The 20,888-nt window shown below is 37.7% G+C and overlaps 1 pseudogene; it reads right to left on the reverse strand.

Annotated features, from left to right (window-relative positions):
* Positions 1-1,818: 1,818 nt before the first annotated feature.
* Positions 1,819-20,570, reverse strand: LOC139871456 (pre-mRNA-processing-splicing factor 8A-like; annotated as a pseudogene).
* Between the last annotated feature and the right edge of the window lie 318 nt (positions 20,571-20,888).

Here is a 20,888-nt window from a genome sequence, read left to right on the forward strand (position 1 = left end):
TCTTAGTTATTTACAACTAAAACAATGACGTACTATTAAATAATCGAGAATTGATGATTTATTAATATCTACAGTTTAATTGTGACGTTTAATGCTTTCGTTATTAAGAAAATGAACATAATAATTTGAGTAACATAAATATAATGTAGGTCACCTAATCGTCATATGAATGAGAACCTATTTAGATGATTAGATCCCAAAATATAATGACATTAAAACATAAATATACAAATTATATATATTAAAATTTACGAATTCAGTTTTCAATTTAACCGAATTCAGAATTTTCAAAACCGAAAACCGAATTCAAATTCGGTTTCGGGTTTACTCGATCCGAAAATCATTTTTCAAATTTGGTTTTTTCGGTTCAGTTCCGATTTAATTTTCGGGTTAAACAGTTTCAAACCAAGTACTGACCACCCCTAATTACAAGTGTCCACTTACTGTTTTGCACAAAGTTCCAGAAAATTACACAACTCCTTTTTCCACGAATTAGAAATATTCCCTCTCTACCATAACTTATACTAATTGGTTGGAATACAAAATGAGCACTTACAATGGGACGTCCCGAAATAGTATTGTGAACACTTTGAGTATATATATATATATATATATATATATATATATATATATATATATATATATATATATATATATATATATATATATATATATATATATATATATATATATATATAGTGGTAGGATCAAGGGGGAAGTAACCAATAGGGGGAAGCAAAATGTTTTCTTTTTCGTTTTTTGAAAAAACTTTGTTCACGAACATTATAGATTGGATGAAAATATAAACATTTAATAAAGACACTTTGTGATAAATATTTTTATTTTGGCGGGAAAGCGCTCGAAGAAATAATATATAACAATTATCGTTTTTGAGCGTATGTTGAGGTTTTAGATATTAGGGTTTAGATATTAGGGTTTATAGGGTTTAGATATTAGGGTTTAGAAATTTAGGGTTTAGGGTTTAGATTTAGGGTTTAGATTTAGGATTTAGATTGAGTTTTTAACACGAACGGTTTAGAGTTTAGGGTTTTGGGTTTAGGGTTTTGGGTTTAGGGACTAAACCTAAAACACCAAACCCTAAACCATAAAGCCTAAACTCTAAATTGGGCTAAATTTTACTTCAAAAAACATGAAGAAAAAAAAAGTTAACATTCTTCACGATCAATATTATCTTGAATGTTATTTTTGTCGATCATTTTCCCGCCTAAATAATAACATTCATCACTAAGTGTCTTTTCTAAATGTTCATATTTTACTGTGATCTTGATGTCTGAAAAAAAATTCCAAAAAAAAATAAAAAAATTTGCTTCCCCCCACTTCTCCCCGATTGGTTACTTCCCCATTGATCTTGCCCCTATATATATATATATATATATATATATATATATATATATATATATATATATATATATATATATATATATATATATATATATATATATAGTGGTAGGATCAAGAGGGAAGTAACAAAGCGGGGGGAAGCAATTTTTTTTATTTTCATTTTTTGAAAAAACTTTTTTCACGAACATTATAGATTGGATGAAAATAAGAACATTTAGAAAAGACACTTCGTGATGAATGTTATTATTTTGGCGGGAAAACGCTCGAAGAAGTAATATATAACAATTATCGTGTTTTTCGAGCGTATGTTGAGGTTTTAGACATTAGGGTTTAGATATTAGGGTTTAGATATTATGGTTTATAGGGTTTAGATATTAGGGTTTAGAAATTTAAGGTTTATGGTTTAGATTTAGGGTTTAGATTTAGGATTTAGATTGAGTTTTTAACACGAACGGTTTAGAGTTTAGGGTTTAGGGTTTGGTGTTCTGCCCATACACGTTGTGAATCAATGAACTCGCTCTCCCATGGCTGTATATATCGATATAGATTTGGAATCAACGAGTTATTTTCATGACTCATACCACTCCTAAAATGTGTCACCCCAACGTCCGTTTGCTGACTGTAACGGAGATCACTCTGTGGAATCAATATGTGACCCATTGACAGCACACCAAGACCTCCAATCTCCTTGGGCGTGTAGAATATCACAGGAGGAAACCTACTTGGCATTTTTGAATTTAAACCAATCTTGATACGCGTTTGGATCTTGTTTTCACATTTGACCAACAGATCTAAAAGTTCCTGTGTATGCACAGTCGCCTCACGGAAATACGTCATCAGACCGATCAGAGCCGTGTTCCACTTGTTAACGATTTTCGTGAATGTGGTAGACCCCGAACTCATAAGAATCTGTCTAATGCAATTTTCAAAGACTTTTATGTGCTCGTCATCAACACGTAAGAACGCCACTGCTGTACGCTCTTTTGTCTGCTCATTCTACAAATTCCAAACTCCGTCTTTTGTGTTGCTACCGAATGCTTCTTGAGTCATTCGTATTTTTTTGGTAAAATACGAACCTCGAACCCACACATGCTAAATAACAGATTTGGATTGTCTTTGCTATAAACAGAGACAAAACCATTCTCCCACTCCAAGGTTGTGATGCTCCGAGGAAGACGATTCTTCATGTCCCAAAATACACTTCTCCCAAGATTCACGTCATGTTTCATGAGCCTCATTCTCGGGTCTCTGGGCCAGCACTTTTTATTATTATAACCAACCATATTTTTGTTATTAGGATCAGGGTTCTCGGTAAGATAACGTTGCATAAGATCCTGAGCCTCTTCATGTGTAAAACGGAAAAGAATGTGCACTTTATCAATGTAACGGGAGTACAACCTGTAGACGATTTTTCTAACGATCTTAGCTCGCTTGAACTCTAAATTAGAGGCGGAATACACTAGAAAAGGGTTAAACCGAGATATGAGTCGTTTTGGGATCGAATTGGTCAGACCTAGAGCAAAACCTAGATTAGATTGACTCCTAGACGATATATTTCGGTGGTATATGATGTTAGGGTTCTCTGGAGACGAAAACCTACGACTTAGGGTGAATGGGACGAGTAACCTCATCAAAGAAGTCTAAACCCGTATATATAGTGAACACAGACACACTCGGTCGAGTGTCTGTGTCCACACGGTCGACTGACTGACATAGTCGGTCGAGTGTCTATACACACTCGGTCGACTGTGTACAGTTTAAACATATTGATCACTTGATAAATTAAGTATGCACAAACACAAATATAATCAATTGTCTCAAGTAAACATTATTAAATAACCGAAACGTGTTAAACATAAACACGGATAACGGATGGGGATTCATGCACCAACAAACTCCCCCTAAGACCTAGCCGTTACAATAAAGCATTCGATTATCAATCTGTATAAGGATCTGTCACCCAGTTCTTCAGATAGCAAAGTTTAACAACTCTGCAATACTGTTCAGCTTGCACACGATTCTCTGGGCGATACATTATCCTATTGTAGTAAAGGGTAAACATATCTTCTTCACAGCAGTTTCTCAACCAAACTGGATCTAGAACCCTTATACTATCATTTTCATCTCCTCTATCCTTGTCTAACACAATCACCGCTTCCTCCGAGCGTTCATCATAATACCACCAACGAAAACGAGGACTGAAGTGCTGCGGCATCTTCCTCAGAGGAACCTTCCACATATAGCTCACAGGTTGATATTTTACTATCTTCCTTCTGACCCCTGTTTTCTTGTTCGTTCGATAAGAGATCTTCGGAAACTGAGGACGAAAACCTATGAAATTAGGTGACTGATATGATCTCCTTATCTTACAAACCAAAATATCAGGAACTCCACAATAATCCTGATACAACATCTTAAGTCTGGCTACCTGCATAAACTCAAAATAAGGTAACGTTTTGAACTCATATGGAGATTTGATATAATCCACTCCATGTTCTTTCTTGATCGCATATATATCAAATTCTTTAATATAAGCCCAGGTAATTATCTTTCCCTTAGCACGTAAACTCTCACAGTGCTCGATAAACTTCAAAAATTGCGGCTCCACTTTAGGCTTCATCACATACTGCCTAATCCGCATCATAATCTTCCATTCTTCTTCCAACACTTCAACTTTTTCTTTGTTGATCTTCACTGGCAAGAAACCTTCTGGTAACACACTTTCTTGTTCTTTCTGTTCCTTTTCTTTACACTGTCTGTTCAAAAGCTCATCATTCATCTGAAAATAATCAGCAAAAGTTGGATACTCATCACCAACACCTTCATAACGGGGATAAGGCTCGGTTGGCTCATCCTCAATAACCACTTCATCAAAACTGTTATCACTTTCATAAAAAACATTAGTATCACTCATATCATCATCAAAATTACGAGCCCCTGAAGTTGAAGCTTCAGTTGAGGCTTTTGATGCAGCGTCAGCATATTCCTTAGCTTCTCGCTCTAGACGCTCCATCAATTCCTGCTCAGTTTTGGTGAGATCCGGAGGGATCTCCCCTTCTTCTAAATCAGTGTAAACAGTAGTGTGATTAAGACGATCCTGCATAGCTAAAAATTCAGAAACTGTTATAACTTGAAGAGGAGTTACATACAGCGGGTTATCCTCCGTGTAGCCTTTTAAAACTTCAACAGCCCTGTCTTCCTTAGCTTCACCAAAAGTACCAAAAGGATCAGGTTCTCCATCTTCCTCTTCAACCACAACCTTTTTCTCCCATTCATTTAACCTCTCAGTCAATTCTTGGTTTTGAGTCTGAAGAGTTAAAATTTCACCAGCTTGACTTCCCACATTTTTCTCTAGTTCATCAATCTTCAACTGTTGTCGATCAACTAACTTCCTCAACTCAAACATTTCAGTTTCTGTCTTCCTTTTGTCTTCGTCAGCAGCCTTTTGAAATTTAGCAAAATCAGCAGACAACTGAATCAATCTCCTGTTAACTATTCTCGACAAATCACCTGATGCAACCTCAGGACGTTGAGAATCTTGAACTTGCTGAGAAGATGTAGTTTGTTGTAGTTGAGTGGGTGGAGTTTGAGTATAAGCACCAGTAACCTGAACAGTCGGAGAAACCTTTGGTTGAGATTTAGTTGTGGAAGATGAACTTTCGTCTTTAACCAAAATCTTCAAACGCTTTTGTCTCCCTCTTGTCGACACCTTGGGAGTTTCAGCTAGCTTCCTTTTAACCAAAACCACCTGACTCTCATCAAGCGCTGTAACATTCTCCTCATCAACTAATCGAGGACCAGTATGTCTTAGCGGTGGCTGATTCACCTCTCCTCCTCCTTCAAGAGTAATATATGTCTCATCCCCAGAAGTACTGTTCTCATGACGACAACTCAAACCTTCCGGACACACGTAATTTTCATTAATCAGATGACCGATTAATCCTTTCTCCGGAACCTCAACCCGGCTCTGCAAAAACCTGTTGAATGATTGATCATTTAAATGGTTCTGTTTTAGCTCATCCTCAGGAATTTTCACTAACCCCTGAACTTTCTTCTCCAGCATAATTTGAAGAAACCTTGGGAACACCAGATGAATCTTCCTCTTAACATTCAGAACCATTCCATCAAAAATCACTTGAGAAAAGTTAAACTCAGCGTTCAAAACCAACGCAACAAACATATAGCTGTACTTAGCTGTCATCTCGTCAAAACCGCCCTGCATCGGGCTCAAACATCTAAGAAGAACGTACATAAAGTATCGATATTGCCTTGGAAGCTTCGTACGTTTAACTGCTTTGGTTATATGACCAGTATAACCACATCTCTTTAAGCACCTTCTAACTTTCAAAATTGGCAAATCAGTTGGCATGTCATCATTATCCGGGAACCTCAGATCTTCCCTGATAGTCTGTGCCGAAATACGAACAATTGTGTTATTGACAGAACTCAATATCACCTTTCTGTTATCTTCTGTAACAACTTGAGCAACCTCCTAGAATGTTCTCTGATGAAAATAATATGGATTACACTCAGCAGTAATAGCTTTAAAGATCCTGGAACACTTCAAAAATGCAATAATAGGACCAAATACTCCTCTTTGGGCCTCAGGACCCTTTTCGTCAACACATGCAAGTACGTTTGTATCTTCTCGACCAATAAGACCCAGTAACTCAGAAGATAAAGGAATTATGGTTCACGTTCTTCATCAGACATCTGCTGTTGCTCTTGAGATATTGTGAATATCTGAAAAACACTCAAAACAATATAACTAATAAGCATTTACCTCCATGTATCATGGGGTATCTAGTTAATCGTATGAATCAACAGATAAACAAACATAACAAGTACATTAACTAATACCCACACATTTATATCGTTCAGAGGTTATGTTTATTACACACCCTAGTTCAAAGGCTAACATGCTAGCCCTATCAAATTACATAATAACCATAGTTAAACATAATCCCACTAAATCACAAACATAAGGATTATGCTTCAATAACATCCTCTGGTACTGGCTTCAATTTGTAATTCGTGTCCTCAAACAGATCAAGCTCATCAAACAAATGATTTAAAAGGACGGCATAGGGAAATGGTTTTTCCTCATTATCCATAGCATCCTTCATGATATTAATGACAATCTGACTAAAATTCACCTTGATACGTTCCATAAGACAGTACAACAGAACAGCCTCAGTACCAGATAACAAATCGTCAGATGGATCTCTAAACACCACATTTCTTTTGATAATCCTCAAGTTAGACACCAAATCATCTCTAACATCACTATCTCTGATCTCAATTCTATTGAAATCAATTACATATCCTGGCTTGGTAATGTGAGCAGCCACCCCACCTGCATCAAATTTGCTAGAGATCTTACTAATATCTTTACTAGGGCAATATATCTTGGCTCCCCAGTAATTCAATAGTAAGTGATCTGCGAAGTCATCTATTGTCCACTTATAGGCATTACCAAAGAAATTAGCATGAACATGTTTCTTTTCTATGGCCACACTAGAATAGAACTCTCGGATAAGCTTAGGACAGAAATGATTCCCTATCTGAAGAAATGTTATACAATCTAAACCTTTCCACATATCTTGAGTGAACTGGGTTGCAGCAACTTTGGTCTCTACACGGATAGGCCTGTGTTTGGCCAAAGCTCTCTTACGTTCAAGATCATATTTCCAAGTTCCACTTATCCTACTACTTGGGCCTGACATTCTTAAAGCAAAAACTACACAAAACATTCAGTATAACATGATATGAACTTAACAAAATAATCAAAAACAGTAAAATTCAAAAATTAAGGTTTCTATACTCTCGGTCGAGTGTATATACACACACGGTCGTGTGTATCTTCGAACGGTCAAGTGTGTGAACTCACTCGGTCGAGTGTATCACACACTCGGTCGAGCGTGTTCATCAGATCTGAGAACCCTAACTTTGCAAATTAATCAAATCTGTTGTTTTTGCTTCAAGATCTAACCACAATAATCTCTAAACATGCCGATTAACATAATCAAACAACTAATTTTAACAGATTAAATCTAAAAAGCATTCGATTCGAGTTTTGCATTTCAAACACAAAATCAAAGATTATGAGCAAACGAAAACGAGTTATGATACCTTGTTAGTGGCGCTGTGATCACAAGAGAAAGATGTATCTAAAGCTAGCGATCAAAAAAGTCATTCTTTAAACTTGAAAAACTTGGTAAAATTCGATCTCTAAATCACACAAGTATTCTGAGCCGTTTGAGACTCAGACCCTTTTTATACCCCCAGACACACTCGGTCGAGTGTGTCTTCCACACGACCGTTACTGAATGCTCACTCGGCCGAGTGTGTTTTAAACACATCACATAATTTTCACCTAGTCAGTCGGTCGTGCGAGTAGCTTACACTGTCGAGTGTTTTTACTCACTCAGTCGACTGTCTTTAGGGTTGAAAATATAGAAAATTTCGATTTCAATATCACAACACCTTCCTTGTCCACTCCCCCTAGGACTGATCTCCACAGTATAAAAACAAAACCCACATTATTCCTTTAAGCTCTAAACAATTTATTCTCTAATTTAACGAAAAACATAGGGTCCTTTCACAGTAAACCTTTCCGAGAACTGAGTTGTTTGGCTTAATACATAAACAGAAATGCACATGTAACTAATCTTATGAATGCAAACAATCTCAGATATGCATGCACATGCACATGCAAATACACAAAGTAAAATACTGTACAAGATCCAGTGTGTCATGATTATCAGCAACAGTTAATCTTTTAGATAACATCAGCTTCATTAAACAATAGCATAAGAAGAATATACGATGTTATTAGCAAAGGAACAGATAAAATTGCATATCATGAATCACACCACAAGGAGAATAAAACATCTTTTGTGAGTTGACATATTAAATTGATTATATCTTTTGACTCGAGGATCAGAACTGAACTATATTGACATGTTTCTCCATAATTCATTCATTAACTTATTAGATAAAGCATATACAGAACAACTTTCAGATATATCAGCAAACATTTATCAACTTTCATCCCAGACTTCGATGATCACGTTATATTAATTACTTTAACACATTTCAATGTTAGACTTTGATCACGAAGTCAGTCCTCATTTGAGATCGCACGATGTTTCAGGTAGAACAATTGAGCACAACATGTTGACACTGTCCTCTTATCACATCAATGTACTTTCAATTTGATTGAACAGAACCATCTCACGATGTTTCTAGCAACCCTGTCAGCCATGAGCTTATACCTTAAACTTACACCTTTCGTTTCAGATAACCTTGTGAATCTCAAATTTATTGCATACTTTGTTAAAGACGCATACCGACCGCTATAAACCCCATACTTAAACAGAAATCGTATGATGTATGATGTTGGATGGATGGAAGTGATATATATATATTTGAGTGATGGAATGCTAAGATATCCTCCAGAAGATATTCCCTCTATCCAGGTCAATAGGTACAATCCCATACCACAGACAAAAGATGTAAAGTCCACCAAAAATGATGTGAACTGAATGATTTAAGTTCTCTATATCTGATGATCTGATAAATTTCTCTCCCTCGGATGTAGATAACTAAATCTTCCAAATAAATCTCCGATGGTATTATATCTGAAGCTGTGTTCAATTCTTGATCCATGATTCTCTGACAGTAATGTGATGCATCATTTTATTTACAACGTGGAATAAAGAAACATCAACATAGAAATTTTTTTTTTTTTTTTTTTTGGATTTTCTGATGTTGCCTTTTCTCCATAAAACAAACAAAATAAATAAGTAAATACAACTATACATGATGATGATGCACTACTGTCTTTGACTTTAGTAGAAACTGCACAGAAAACCAATCTTCTGATGTTGAAATCTAGAAACGGATGACGTTGTAAAATATAAATCATTCTGTGTCTGTGACATAAGACTGCACTTCTCAACCCTTTTAGAGAAAGCACCTACCTTCGGGTACCCGATATGTATGTTGTTGAATTTCGATCCAAGTAATAAAGGTAAATAGAAACAAGTATGCATCCTAAACAAAGTATGCTCACCTTGGGGACTCACAAAATTATCCTTTTGCTACCGAGTATAAATCATAGTAGGGGAGACCTCAACCATCTGTTGAGTTTTTGAACAACCATTTCTCAGTACATATTCTGTGATAAGTAGGTGACTACCCTCAACCGCTGTAAATCTTTCCATGATTTCCTCATCATGATATTTACGCTTGGTTAATGTGATCACCTCTATCTAGAGTTAGGCCAATAAAGTCCACTAACACATTATCAATCATCCTGTATTACTTGTTTTTCACAACTTACATATCAGTTCAGTATTGCAATCACTTTCCCACAACATAGAATAAGCAACTCATTTTCAGGTTTTTCAATTTTTATGGAATTTTCATTTTTCAATTTTTATTTGCTTTTCTGGTTTTTCTGATTTTTATGGCTTTTTGGTTTTCTTTGTACAAATGCATAAAACTATCTAAAAACATAAGCAAACATGCAGAAAATCATCAAAAACTAATCTATCATGCAAATGGAAAGTAAACATGCAGATGATCTACAAACTACCATGCAAACCTACACAAATGATACAAGCAGTTGCAAGACCTTCACAACTCAGTCTCTTGGTTAGGTTCCTCTGTGTCAGGAACCTCAGTTTCAGGAACCACGTCAGTAAGCAATTTAATACCTATTTCCTTCAACAGAAAATCAAAGCGTGGTTTATCAAAAGCTTTTGTGAAGAGATCAGCCCTTTGGGCTGTAGTGTCTATCTGCACTACATCTATCAGCTTTTTCTCATAGAAATCTCTAATGAAATGGTACTTAATCCCTATATGTTTCATTTTAGAATGATTTACGGGATTTTTAGTGACAGATATGGCAGCAGTATTATCAACATAAATAGGAGTGTTAGAAATTTTCAAACCGTAGTCACGTAGTTGCTGTTGAATCCAGATGACCTGAGATGTACAGCTGGCCGCGGCAATGTATTCTGCTTCACAAGTGGACTGAGCCACAGCTGTCTGCTTCTTACACTGCCAGGTAACAAGTTTGCTTCCCAGAAACTGACAACCTCCTGATGTTGACTTAAAATCTTTCTTACATCCTCCATTGTCTGAATCACTATACGCTGTGAGATCAAAACCATCCTCACACGGATACCATAACCCTAAGCTCGGTGTATCTTTCAAATACCTCAGAATCTTCTTAACCACTAACATATGATAAACATTAGGATTTGCCTGATAACGAGCACACAGACAAACCGCAAACATGATATCTGGTCGAGAAGCGGTAAGATACATTAAAGAACCAATGATTGCCCTGTATAACGTTTGGTCCACTGAAGCACCCTCACAATTAGGAGATATCCTATGATTTACAGACAACGGAGTCTTAGCGGGTCTTTCTGCTTCCATTTGAAACCTCTTCAGAATATCAGCAACATACTTGGTTTGATGCAAAAAGATACCTTTATCCGTCTGAGCTACTTGTAGACCTAGGAAAAACTTTATCGTTCCCATCGAACTCATCTTGAACTTCTGCTGCATGACTTTCTCAAACTCATCAACCATTCCCTGATCTGTTAACCCGAAGATAATATCATCAACATAAACCTGCACTAACATAAGATGTTATCCCTTCTTCTTGATGAAAAGTGTCTGATCAATGACACCTCTCCTGAAACCGTTTTCAATCATGTAGTTTTACAATGTTGTATACCATGCTCTAGGAGCTTGGTTAAGACCATAAAGTACCTTTTCAAGTCGATAAACCTTTTCTGGGAAATGCTGGTCTTCGAAACCAGGTGGTTGTTCAACAAACACTCTTTAATTGATCTCGCCGTACAAAAATGTGCTTTTGACATCCATTTGAAAAACTTAAAAACCCATGAAGGATGCAAAGGCCAAGAAAATCCTAATTGCTTCCAGTCGTGCAACCAGAGCAAAAACCTCATCATAGTCAATTTCAGGGATCTGTTGATATCCCTTTACCACCAGTCTAGCTTTGTTTCTGATAACAATACCCTGTTCATACTTCTTATTTTTCGAAACCCATCGAAGACCATAGGGTACACAACCATGTGGTGGATTGACTAGCTTCCAAACCTTTAAATGTTTGAATTATAACAGCTCCTCTTGCATTGCACTAACCCACTCATCAAACTTCAATGCCTCATAAGCATCTTTAGGTTCAATTTGACATACATAACATGAGTGAGCATGTACAAATATTCTTCCTGTCTTATTCAACGTTGAATAAAAAGCTGTTACCACATTCGCACTCGCTGTCTGAACATCTTCTGCTACTGTTGAACTTACACTAGTCACGGGAACCTCTGATGTAGTCAGAACTTCAGATGTAGAGGCTTCATTAGACTTCCCTAGAGGAATACTAATGTGAGGAATGCCTCTTGAATCCACATAATAATCATCAAGTCGTTTAGGTGGCAGAATCACACGATTGGATCTACGTACACCTCCTGCTTCAGTTGGCGGTTCAGTCACTGTTACAGTTGGTGGTTGATTATATAGAGGATTAAGATGTTCCTCAGTCAGTTGCGTTCGACTAACTTCCTCGTCATCTTCAAGCTCACTATCTTCATCTGTATATACTACCCCGTCCTCATTTGAATCAAAATCACCTCTAACACTCTTCGGACTTGGTTGCAAGCTAGAAACCGGATTCTGAACCTGCACTGGAGTAGTGATAACATTTTCAGAAGTGTTTTGAGAATCAAACAATATCTGAGTCAGAACTTCTTCATCTGTAGCATCTGGCGGAAGATTGAAGGAATCAAATAACTTATCATATTCAAACTGCCATGCGAATCCTTTACTGACACGAGGTGGAGCATTGCGTTGAATATCAAACTCATAACGTTCTTCCACATACTTGGACTCAGTATTATACACCCGTTTGTTCGGATTCCCATATCCCAAGAAGATACCAGAGATCACCTTTGAATTAAATTTTCCTCCAGCGACTCGTACCAGAATAGTACAAGGTGCACCAAAGGGTTCAAAATGTTTAATGTTTGGCTTTCTCTTGTGTAACAGTTCATAACATGTTTTACCATGTCTCTTCACCACTAGAAGTCTGTTCATCACGTAGCATGCAGTACTTACGGCTTCACCCCAGAAAATAATTGGAAGACATGAATCTGCTAGCATTGTTCTTGCGGTTTCAATTAGAGTCCTGTTCTTTCTTTCAGCAACACCATTTGATTAAGGTGTATAAGCAGGACTGAACTGTTGTTGTATCCCCTTCTCATTACAGAACAGCAGTATCTGATTGTTCTTAAATTCCGTACCATTATCAGTACGAATCTTTCTAACCTTCAACTTATACAAACTTTCGAGCTTCAGAATCAAAACTTTAATATGATCGAAAGTATCTGACTTGTGTTTCAACATCATAACCCACGAGAACCGGGTATATTCATCTGTAACCACCAAGCAGTAAGACTCTCCGGTGAGAGTTTTATAGTTAACTGGACGAAAGAGGTCCATGTGCAGCAATTCCAAAGGAATATTAACTGAATGATGCTTCTTGGCAGTATGTGACTTCTTAGTCTGTTTCCCTTGCTTACACGGAAGACAACCTTCAGGAATATGAAAACTCTTAACATTCACACCTTCAACCAATTCATTGTGGACTAGATTATTCATCTTCCTTAGACTCAGATGACCCATACGCTTATGCTAGATAATCGACTCCTGTTCAGTAGCCTTAGAAACAAATGCCTGATGGCTTGTAGCTGCTTTAATATGAGCCTTACGCATATCAAGGATATAGATATCCTTGCACCTTGGAGCCGTCATCAGAATCATGTCTTCCGGAATTACAAACTCTTTTCTCAAAATATAACAAAACTTATCATCAAAAGCAATGGTATACTTTTTGTCAGCAACTTGTGAAACTGAAAGCAGATTGTTCGACATCTGCTCTACATAATTAACTTTATCAAAGCTGACGTTCTCATTAGCAATAACACCCTGAGCAGTAATAAATCCTCCTTCACTACCTGCAAAAGAAACTGGTCCTCCATCCGCTGTTTTCACATTAGACAGCAAAGACAAGTTCCCTGTCATGTGCCTGGATGCCCCACTATCAACAATCCAAGTACTGCAGCGTGGATTGTAGGCGACCTGCACATTAAAGAAAAAGGATTAGTTAGAAAGGGCCACCCATGCCCTAATGGCAGTGGGTTTCCCATCAACACTAACAACTGGCAACTTCACCCATTGTCCTTTAGATCCAGAAGGACCTTCATGATTTTGAACACCCTTTACTTCTGATTTAGGTTTCCAAACTGTGTTATTCAGTAATGGTTTTCTATAGTAATCATTAGTTTGAAAAACCTTTTTATCATTTGATTTCACAGAAGAAGAATTAAACACTGTTGAAGGTGATCTCCTATTAAAGAAACGAGTTGGACTAAGATCAACCTTCCTTCTGAGTGTCTGTCGAATGGGTCTACAATTCATAGCCCTGTGTCCCAACCTCCCACAATTGAAACAGTTAACATTATCAACATCATGAGAGTTAAACAAATTGCGTCTAATTGGTGAAAACTGTCTCCTAGGTAGTTCAGTACGTTGTATAGTCGTAGGGGGTGACGAGACTTGTTGCTTAACAGTCTGTCGACGACCAGGCGGAACATACTTGGACACACTACCAGATTTGGAACTTGCACCTGTTGGTGGTTGTTCTACCTTAGGACCTGTAACGTCTATCCTTCCTTTACTGAAAAACTTAGGTGACACTCCTTGAGTGTCCTTCTTCTTATTCTGTTTGGGAGTCACAGTGCTTTTAGACTTAGCCTTTTGACTTTCAGTCATCTTACTAGCATTAGCAGGATTTTTCAGAATGGTAACAGGTTTAGTGACAAGCTTAAAAGGTTTGCTGTCCTTCTCAGTGTCGATATCAGTATCTGACTCTGTTTCATAGACAACATCTAAAGGCTTCTTCGACTCAACTATCTTAACAGAACTCTCAACAGGTGTTTCTTTAGGCTTACCATATTCTAGTTCTACAACTGAACCCTTACTTTTCTCAACTGGTTTGTTAATATACTCACCTAGAAGTGGCGGGGCAACCTGGTTGTAACCTAAACCCTGCTGTTTAGGAGGATTCAAAGTCTGTTTTACATAAGACATCCTTTGCCAATTGTCGATCCTAGCTTTTTCAGACTCGTATTTCAACTTAAATGAATCCCTTTCTGCCTTAAGAGTCTCTATCTGTCCCAAATACATAGTAATCACTTTTCCATCATCTATAACCGTTGATTTTAAGTGACCCACCTGATTTTCTAAAGACTTAATCATATCAACATAGTCTTTCTGTTTATTAAGGTAGAAAAGCGCATCATCATAGTTCTTTTTATTAGTCTGATTCTCCAAACTTAAATTCTTAAGGTCAATTCTAAGCTTAGGACAAGTCTCACATGTAACAGATATCTCATTAAACTTTGTGATAACACATTCAAGCCTCTCAATTTCCTGTTCATAACCAATGCATTTAGAACAATTAGAAACTGAGTCAATACATACCTTATCATTTCCGTGCGTGTTGGCCATGAATGCATAGTCATTTCTTCCAACCTGAGAATCTGCATCTGATTCTGACTCTGACTTTGAGCTCGTACTATCCGAGTAATCAGCCTCATAACCTCCTTTACCCTCACCTTGATCTCCACAAACTGGACTTTGAACAGTAACAATCTTCTCATCACCACTCTTAAGATCACAGTTGAGCAAATGTTCCAGCTCCTTTCTGAACCAAGTACCAACATGACAACTCATCCCTTCTTCTTCATCAGACGAGTCAGTAGTAAACTCAAGATCTGATAAGTCCTGAGCTTTGCGAAACTTATCATACAACCTATCCTTAATCCTCTTTCTGAAGCAAAATTTCATCAGCTCTTCTGCTTTCTTCAACCTAGCATCACATTTGCACACATAGCATGTGCAATTCGGATTATCCTTACCCGTACAACCTGCATTTTTCTGAAAAATTCTTTCCTCTTCAATTTCTGCTTCGCTTTTACCTACAAACACAACATTAGCTTTTTGCGTATCTACCGAGATGGACCAGTCACATACTTCATCCGCATACGTTGTAGTCAAAGCCTTGGATTGAACAGAACCCGAAGATTCTTTCTCTACAATTACATGTTGTGGTGTAACTGAGATGGTTGTCTGGTGAAAAGGATCATGAAAACCAGGCTTGGGTGGTCTCGTGCAAGTCTTCTTAAAATGACCATATTCATCACAATTGTAGCACCTAACCTTTGACATATCAAAACCAAATTTTGAATCTCGATTCAAACTCAACGATCTTTGTCCTGTTCTCTTCAAGTACTTTCTAGCACGTCTCACAATGCTACCCATACAGTAGAGTATATCCATTCTCTCAAGCTCGTCCTCATCAATCTGATCATAGTCTTCATTTTCAAGATGACTATTAAGCACCTGTCCACCAATCATATCGTTGTATGAGTTAACAACAATAGCTGCCAATGCCATATCTTCCTGAATAGATTCACAAGATCTCTTCCTGATATTCTCAATTTGAAACACATGAGTTTAAGTCTGAGTCTGAGTCTGTTGAATCGGAGAATCCTCAATCATCTTAATTGTAGAATTTTGAGCTTGTAATTTAGCATTAAAGTAGCCGGACTGAGACGATGGTGCAGACATTTGTGAAGCATTGGCTGATATGTATGCTGTCTGTAGTGGAGCATGAGTACCAGAAGATGAAGCTAAAGATGATGCAGCAGCAGCTACAGAACCAAGTCTCTTTCTCTTTGCTTCATCTTGAATGTCCTTCTCCATCAACTTCGACGTAAAAGCTGTTAGTGTCAACGGACGACCTGATGAGCTGTACCTGTTCTGAATCTTTTCAATCTCATGATCCCACTTTTCTAGAAGACCATCTTTCAACACCCTTACTGCCTTTTCATCAGGCACCTCAATCCCATAATCTGTCATCTCTGCAACCAATAATCGATATCTTTCCAAAGTCTGTCCTAGAGATTCTGATGGAAGAGCTGCAAACACCCTCCATTCATCCTTCAAAACCTTACCTTTAGTCGCACGATAAGTAGCAGTACCTTCTGTTGCAGATTGAAGAGCTAACCAGATAGTATACGAGGTTTTGTTTCGGTTCTTAAATTGCTGAAAGATTTCCTTTGACAAAGCTTGGGTTAGCTGAGCATAACATCTACACTCAAGATTGTACTCTTCACGCTCTGTAGGACTGAACTGTGAAGTTTCTTTGGGTTCACCATCTGCTCCACATGGCCATACATACGGATTCTCAATACATTCCCAAAGTCTAGAATCGACACCATTTAAGTAAATAACAAACCTAACTTTCCAGTCCAAGAAGTTCTTAAGATTTTCAAGTCTAGGCACTTTATTCGAAGAACCAGATTCACTTTCATTCAGTAATAGTTTTTGTAGTCCAGGTGCGATAACTAATGCACTGTATTCATTCATCACTTGTTCGTTTGTGTCAGACATTTTAATTGATTAAGTGTTAAATTTAAAGTTAATTAAGAGCTGTTTTAAAGTCACACGGTCGATTGTCTTTGACACACGATCGATTGATTGAGACACACGGTCGATTGATTGAGACACACGATCGAGTGTATGACTTACATGGTCGATTGTATGACCAAATTTTGGCAGCACTTCATTACAAAATGAGCCTTGGGTATTACAAACTCACACGGCCGATTGTCTATCTCCCACGGTCGGTTCACAATCTCACACGGTCGAGTGAAAAACTAACACGGCTGACTGACCTGTTGAAACAAACACGGCTCAGGTAAAACTCACACGGTCGATTAAAATACTTCCCCGGTTGATATAACAACTCACTCGGTCGGTTGTCAGTACACACATGGCCGAGTGTGTTCTTGACAGTAGCAGGTCGACAATTAGGGTTTTCTAGGCAAAAATCAATTTTGCAATCGATTATGGATGAAAAACACAAAACCAACACGTAGAAAACAATAGTGATGACACCAGAAACACATTTTGACAATAAAACTACCAACAATAATGTTAAAAAACCAATTAATTGACTAAAAACCCAAAAACACCAAAAACACCAAATTTTGACTCACAAACGATTTGATCAAGCAAAACCAGAGAATCCAGCTCTGATACCACTTTGTAGATGATTTTTCTAAGGATCTTAGGTCACTTGAACTCTAAACTAGAGGCGGAATACACTAGAAAGGGGTTAAACCGAGATATGAGTCATTTTGGGATCGAATTGGTCAAACCTAGAGCAAAAACTAGATTAGATCGACTCCTAGACGATATATTTCGGTGGTATATGATGTTAGGGTTCTCTGGAGACGAAAACCTACGAATTAGGGTGAATGGGACGAGTAACCTCATCAAAGAAGTCTAAACCCGTATATATAGTGAACACAGACACACTCGGTCGAGTGTCTGTGTCCACACGGTCGACTGACTGACACAGTAGCTCGAGTGTCTATACACACTCGGTCGACTGTGTACAGTTTAAACATATTGATCACTTGATAAATTAAGTATGCACAAACACAAATATAATCAATTGTCTCAAGTAAACATTATTACATAACCGAAACGTGTTAAACATAAAAAAGGGATAACGGCTGGGGATTCATGCACCAACACAACCGTATCGGATGTCGTGTCTCAACTTTGGTGTCCCGAAAAGTGATGAACTCATTAGGCATTTGTATTGGACCAGCAATCTCACTTGCACGGGTTAAACGAAGAAGTAAAAGATCCATCGCAAGTCCATAGTACTGTACCACAAAAGAAGCAAACTGAAGACCACGTATCAGCCCATACGAGTTTGTGTGACTCATATCTTTATAAGACAACACAACATTGTTCTTTTCTGTTATATAATCAGCAATATTGTGGTCAAGGACCAGTCATAGAAGCCTGTTAAGCATCACCATATCAATCTTTTCGAAAAACTTCTCCAACTTAGTCTGAAGCATCACGACACACTGCCCATCACCAGTGTCCCATACACCCTGCAAATTGTTTATCCCCTGGCACCATTTATAAACCAAGAGTGGACCAGGCTCTGAATCTGCCGGTTTGATCCAATTCGGAAACAAACGACACTTGTCAGCTTCGTACCATAAATACCGATCGAGATACGCATCTGTGATTTTTTCAAGTGGATCAATCTCATAAACTGGAATCAGATTGCTGAACAAGTCCATAAACTCAATACCAACTTCTTTGAATGCACGTTAGGTAAGAAGATGACGTTTTATTCTCACTAATGTCTCGTGTGGGTTGTCATACGCTTGCTCGATCAAACCCAATTCCTCTCGCTGAAGCCGACTTAACCTTGCAGCCCCACTATAAGATTCTTTAAGCCTCTCAAGAGCAAGAATAAGAATCTTTGTGTCATGCTTGTAAGACATCGAAGGAAACGGTATCGGTGAAAACTTTCTTGATTCCAGCCAATGTACAGTTGTGGTATAAATAGCCACGGCTTCTTCTTGGGTCACATACGGACCGTCTTTAAGGTAATTGTGTTGTCGTTCTTGTTCTGCCTTCATCCAAAGACGAGTCAATCCCCAAATTTTTCTTACAAACAGTTTTATCAACAGTAGCACCTCGTCTTATACGTTCAGGTTATAATGAGCAACATTTGTCCACCAATCAGCTTTCGACTTGACATATTTTAAAATCATGTTCTCAAGTGGGACCGGTAGACCAGGAACGTTCTAAGGAACATTTGCCTTCCAACAACGCCATGCTTCACTCACGTGCTGTAAAACGGTTCTCACCTTATCCTGCTTAATTCCCTCTGGCATTGCATCGATGACATCATGCATGACAGATGCACAAAGTTCCACATCATGGTGACTTTCAGCGCGTTGCTTTGTAACAGTCTTAGCCACCCCTTTAGAATTTTGTCCCTCAAATTGACGAGCAAGTAAATTTCCTAGCCACCTTTCGAGTAACTGCACAACACCACGAAGAAAAAACAACCACACCCTCCATATGGGAGCCCAAAAACTACACCCGGGCCCCTTCCCAACGGGCCCAGTATTAAACCGATAATAAATCAAATGCTTTAAATCTTTACACATTCGAATCTGCCTCATGAGACGGTACTTGTAACGATACATACCAGTCAACTGGCCAACATGTGAGAAAATATACTGAAGACCATCAGCTAACTGAAACGCATCCACATTCCCTAACCGAAACTGAACATGCGCATCAACAACAAGCTTTGTTAAACGCAAGATTTCGCGACATAAATGAAACGCATTCCCAAACCGTGACTTCTTACTCTCTTTGGTTGTAAGAGTCTTAACCGGTTTTAAGTTGAAATTATAATCAAGATGAAGATAGTTAATGTTTTTCCTATGAATCAACAAATTAAGCATGTTGTGTCCCTGCTTACAAACATGCAATCCTGCTTCAACCCAATCAAGTTCTGTGGTCTGAAAAAACTTAGACGCCTTAAGAGACCGAAACAAGTCCTTCTTCTTTTGAGCTTTAGGTGGTCTACAGTGCAACTCATTCAAAACATAACACTTCAATAATTTCTGGTAGCTAACCCGAACTTTAACCGGATATGCAAACAACAAATTGATACCAGCAGACGTAGCGTCTGTATATAACGGTGTGCTCGTAAGCAAAGGCCCCACACCCTCTGGCAAACAGAAATCTTCATCATCCTCATAAAGTTTCTTATCTTTGTTTCCAGAAGTTATTGGGTGTATCAGGGGATCGTAATAAAACGCAGGAAAATCTGGATCCTCTGTTTTTATATACATGACCATCGGAGTATGATACGCGCATAATCTTACTTTCCTAGGCCTATTGTTGTATGATACGCGCTAATCATCATGTTAAATGACTAAAATACCCTCATATTAAATTCTGATTTACAACAGGTACGACTCAATTAACATCTGACATTGAATCAGAAAACCTAATTGTTCTTTCAAATCTCAATCTCTCTCTGATGATCTTCTCCTTACACAAATTATACGTTCACCTTAACAATCAAATGATCGATTGTTAAGGAAAACCATAACCTGCGAATAATAACTCCGATTAACCTGTGAAAAAAGATCGATGATGATGGATTCTACATATGAATTGATTACAAAAACAATCATTGCTAGGGTTATTCGATTCTCACCTCCTTCAAAAATGGTCGATGACGAATTCTACATATGAATCGATGACAAAAAATGATTGGAACAATGACGGATAAGGGTTTAAAATTGCTTAAAAGTCAATGCTTTATCAATCTCGGTCAGGTATGTGGATTATTGTTATTTTAATTTCTGATTATTGTTATCTCGATTAGGGTTTATCAACCTTTTTGCTTAGCGTAATTGTTTTCTGATTTCTAAGTCGTTAATCAAACTGATGAAAGATTATTACTTGCTTAACATTTATTTTATTATTGAATTGTTGTTGTTTTTTCCCCG

The sequence above is a fragment of the Rutidosis leptorrhynchoides genome, chromosome 10, assembly GCF_046630445.1.
Source record: "Rutidosis leptorrhynchoides isolate AG116_Rl617_1_P2 chromosome 10, CSIRO_AGI_Rlap_v1, whole genome shotgun sequence".
Lineage (NCBI taxonomy): Eukaryota > Viridiplantae > Streptophyta > Magnoliopsida > Asterales > Asteraceae > Rutidosis > Rutidosis leptorrhynchoides.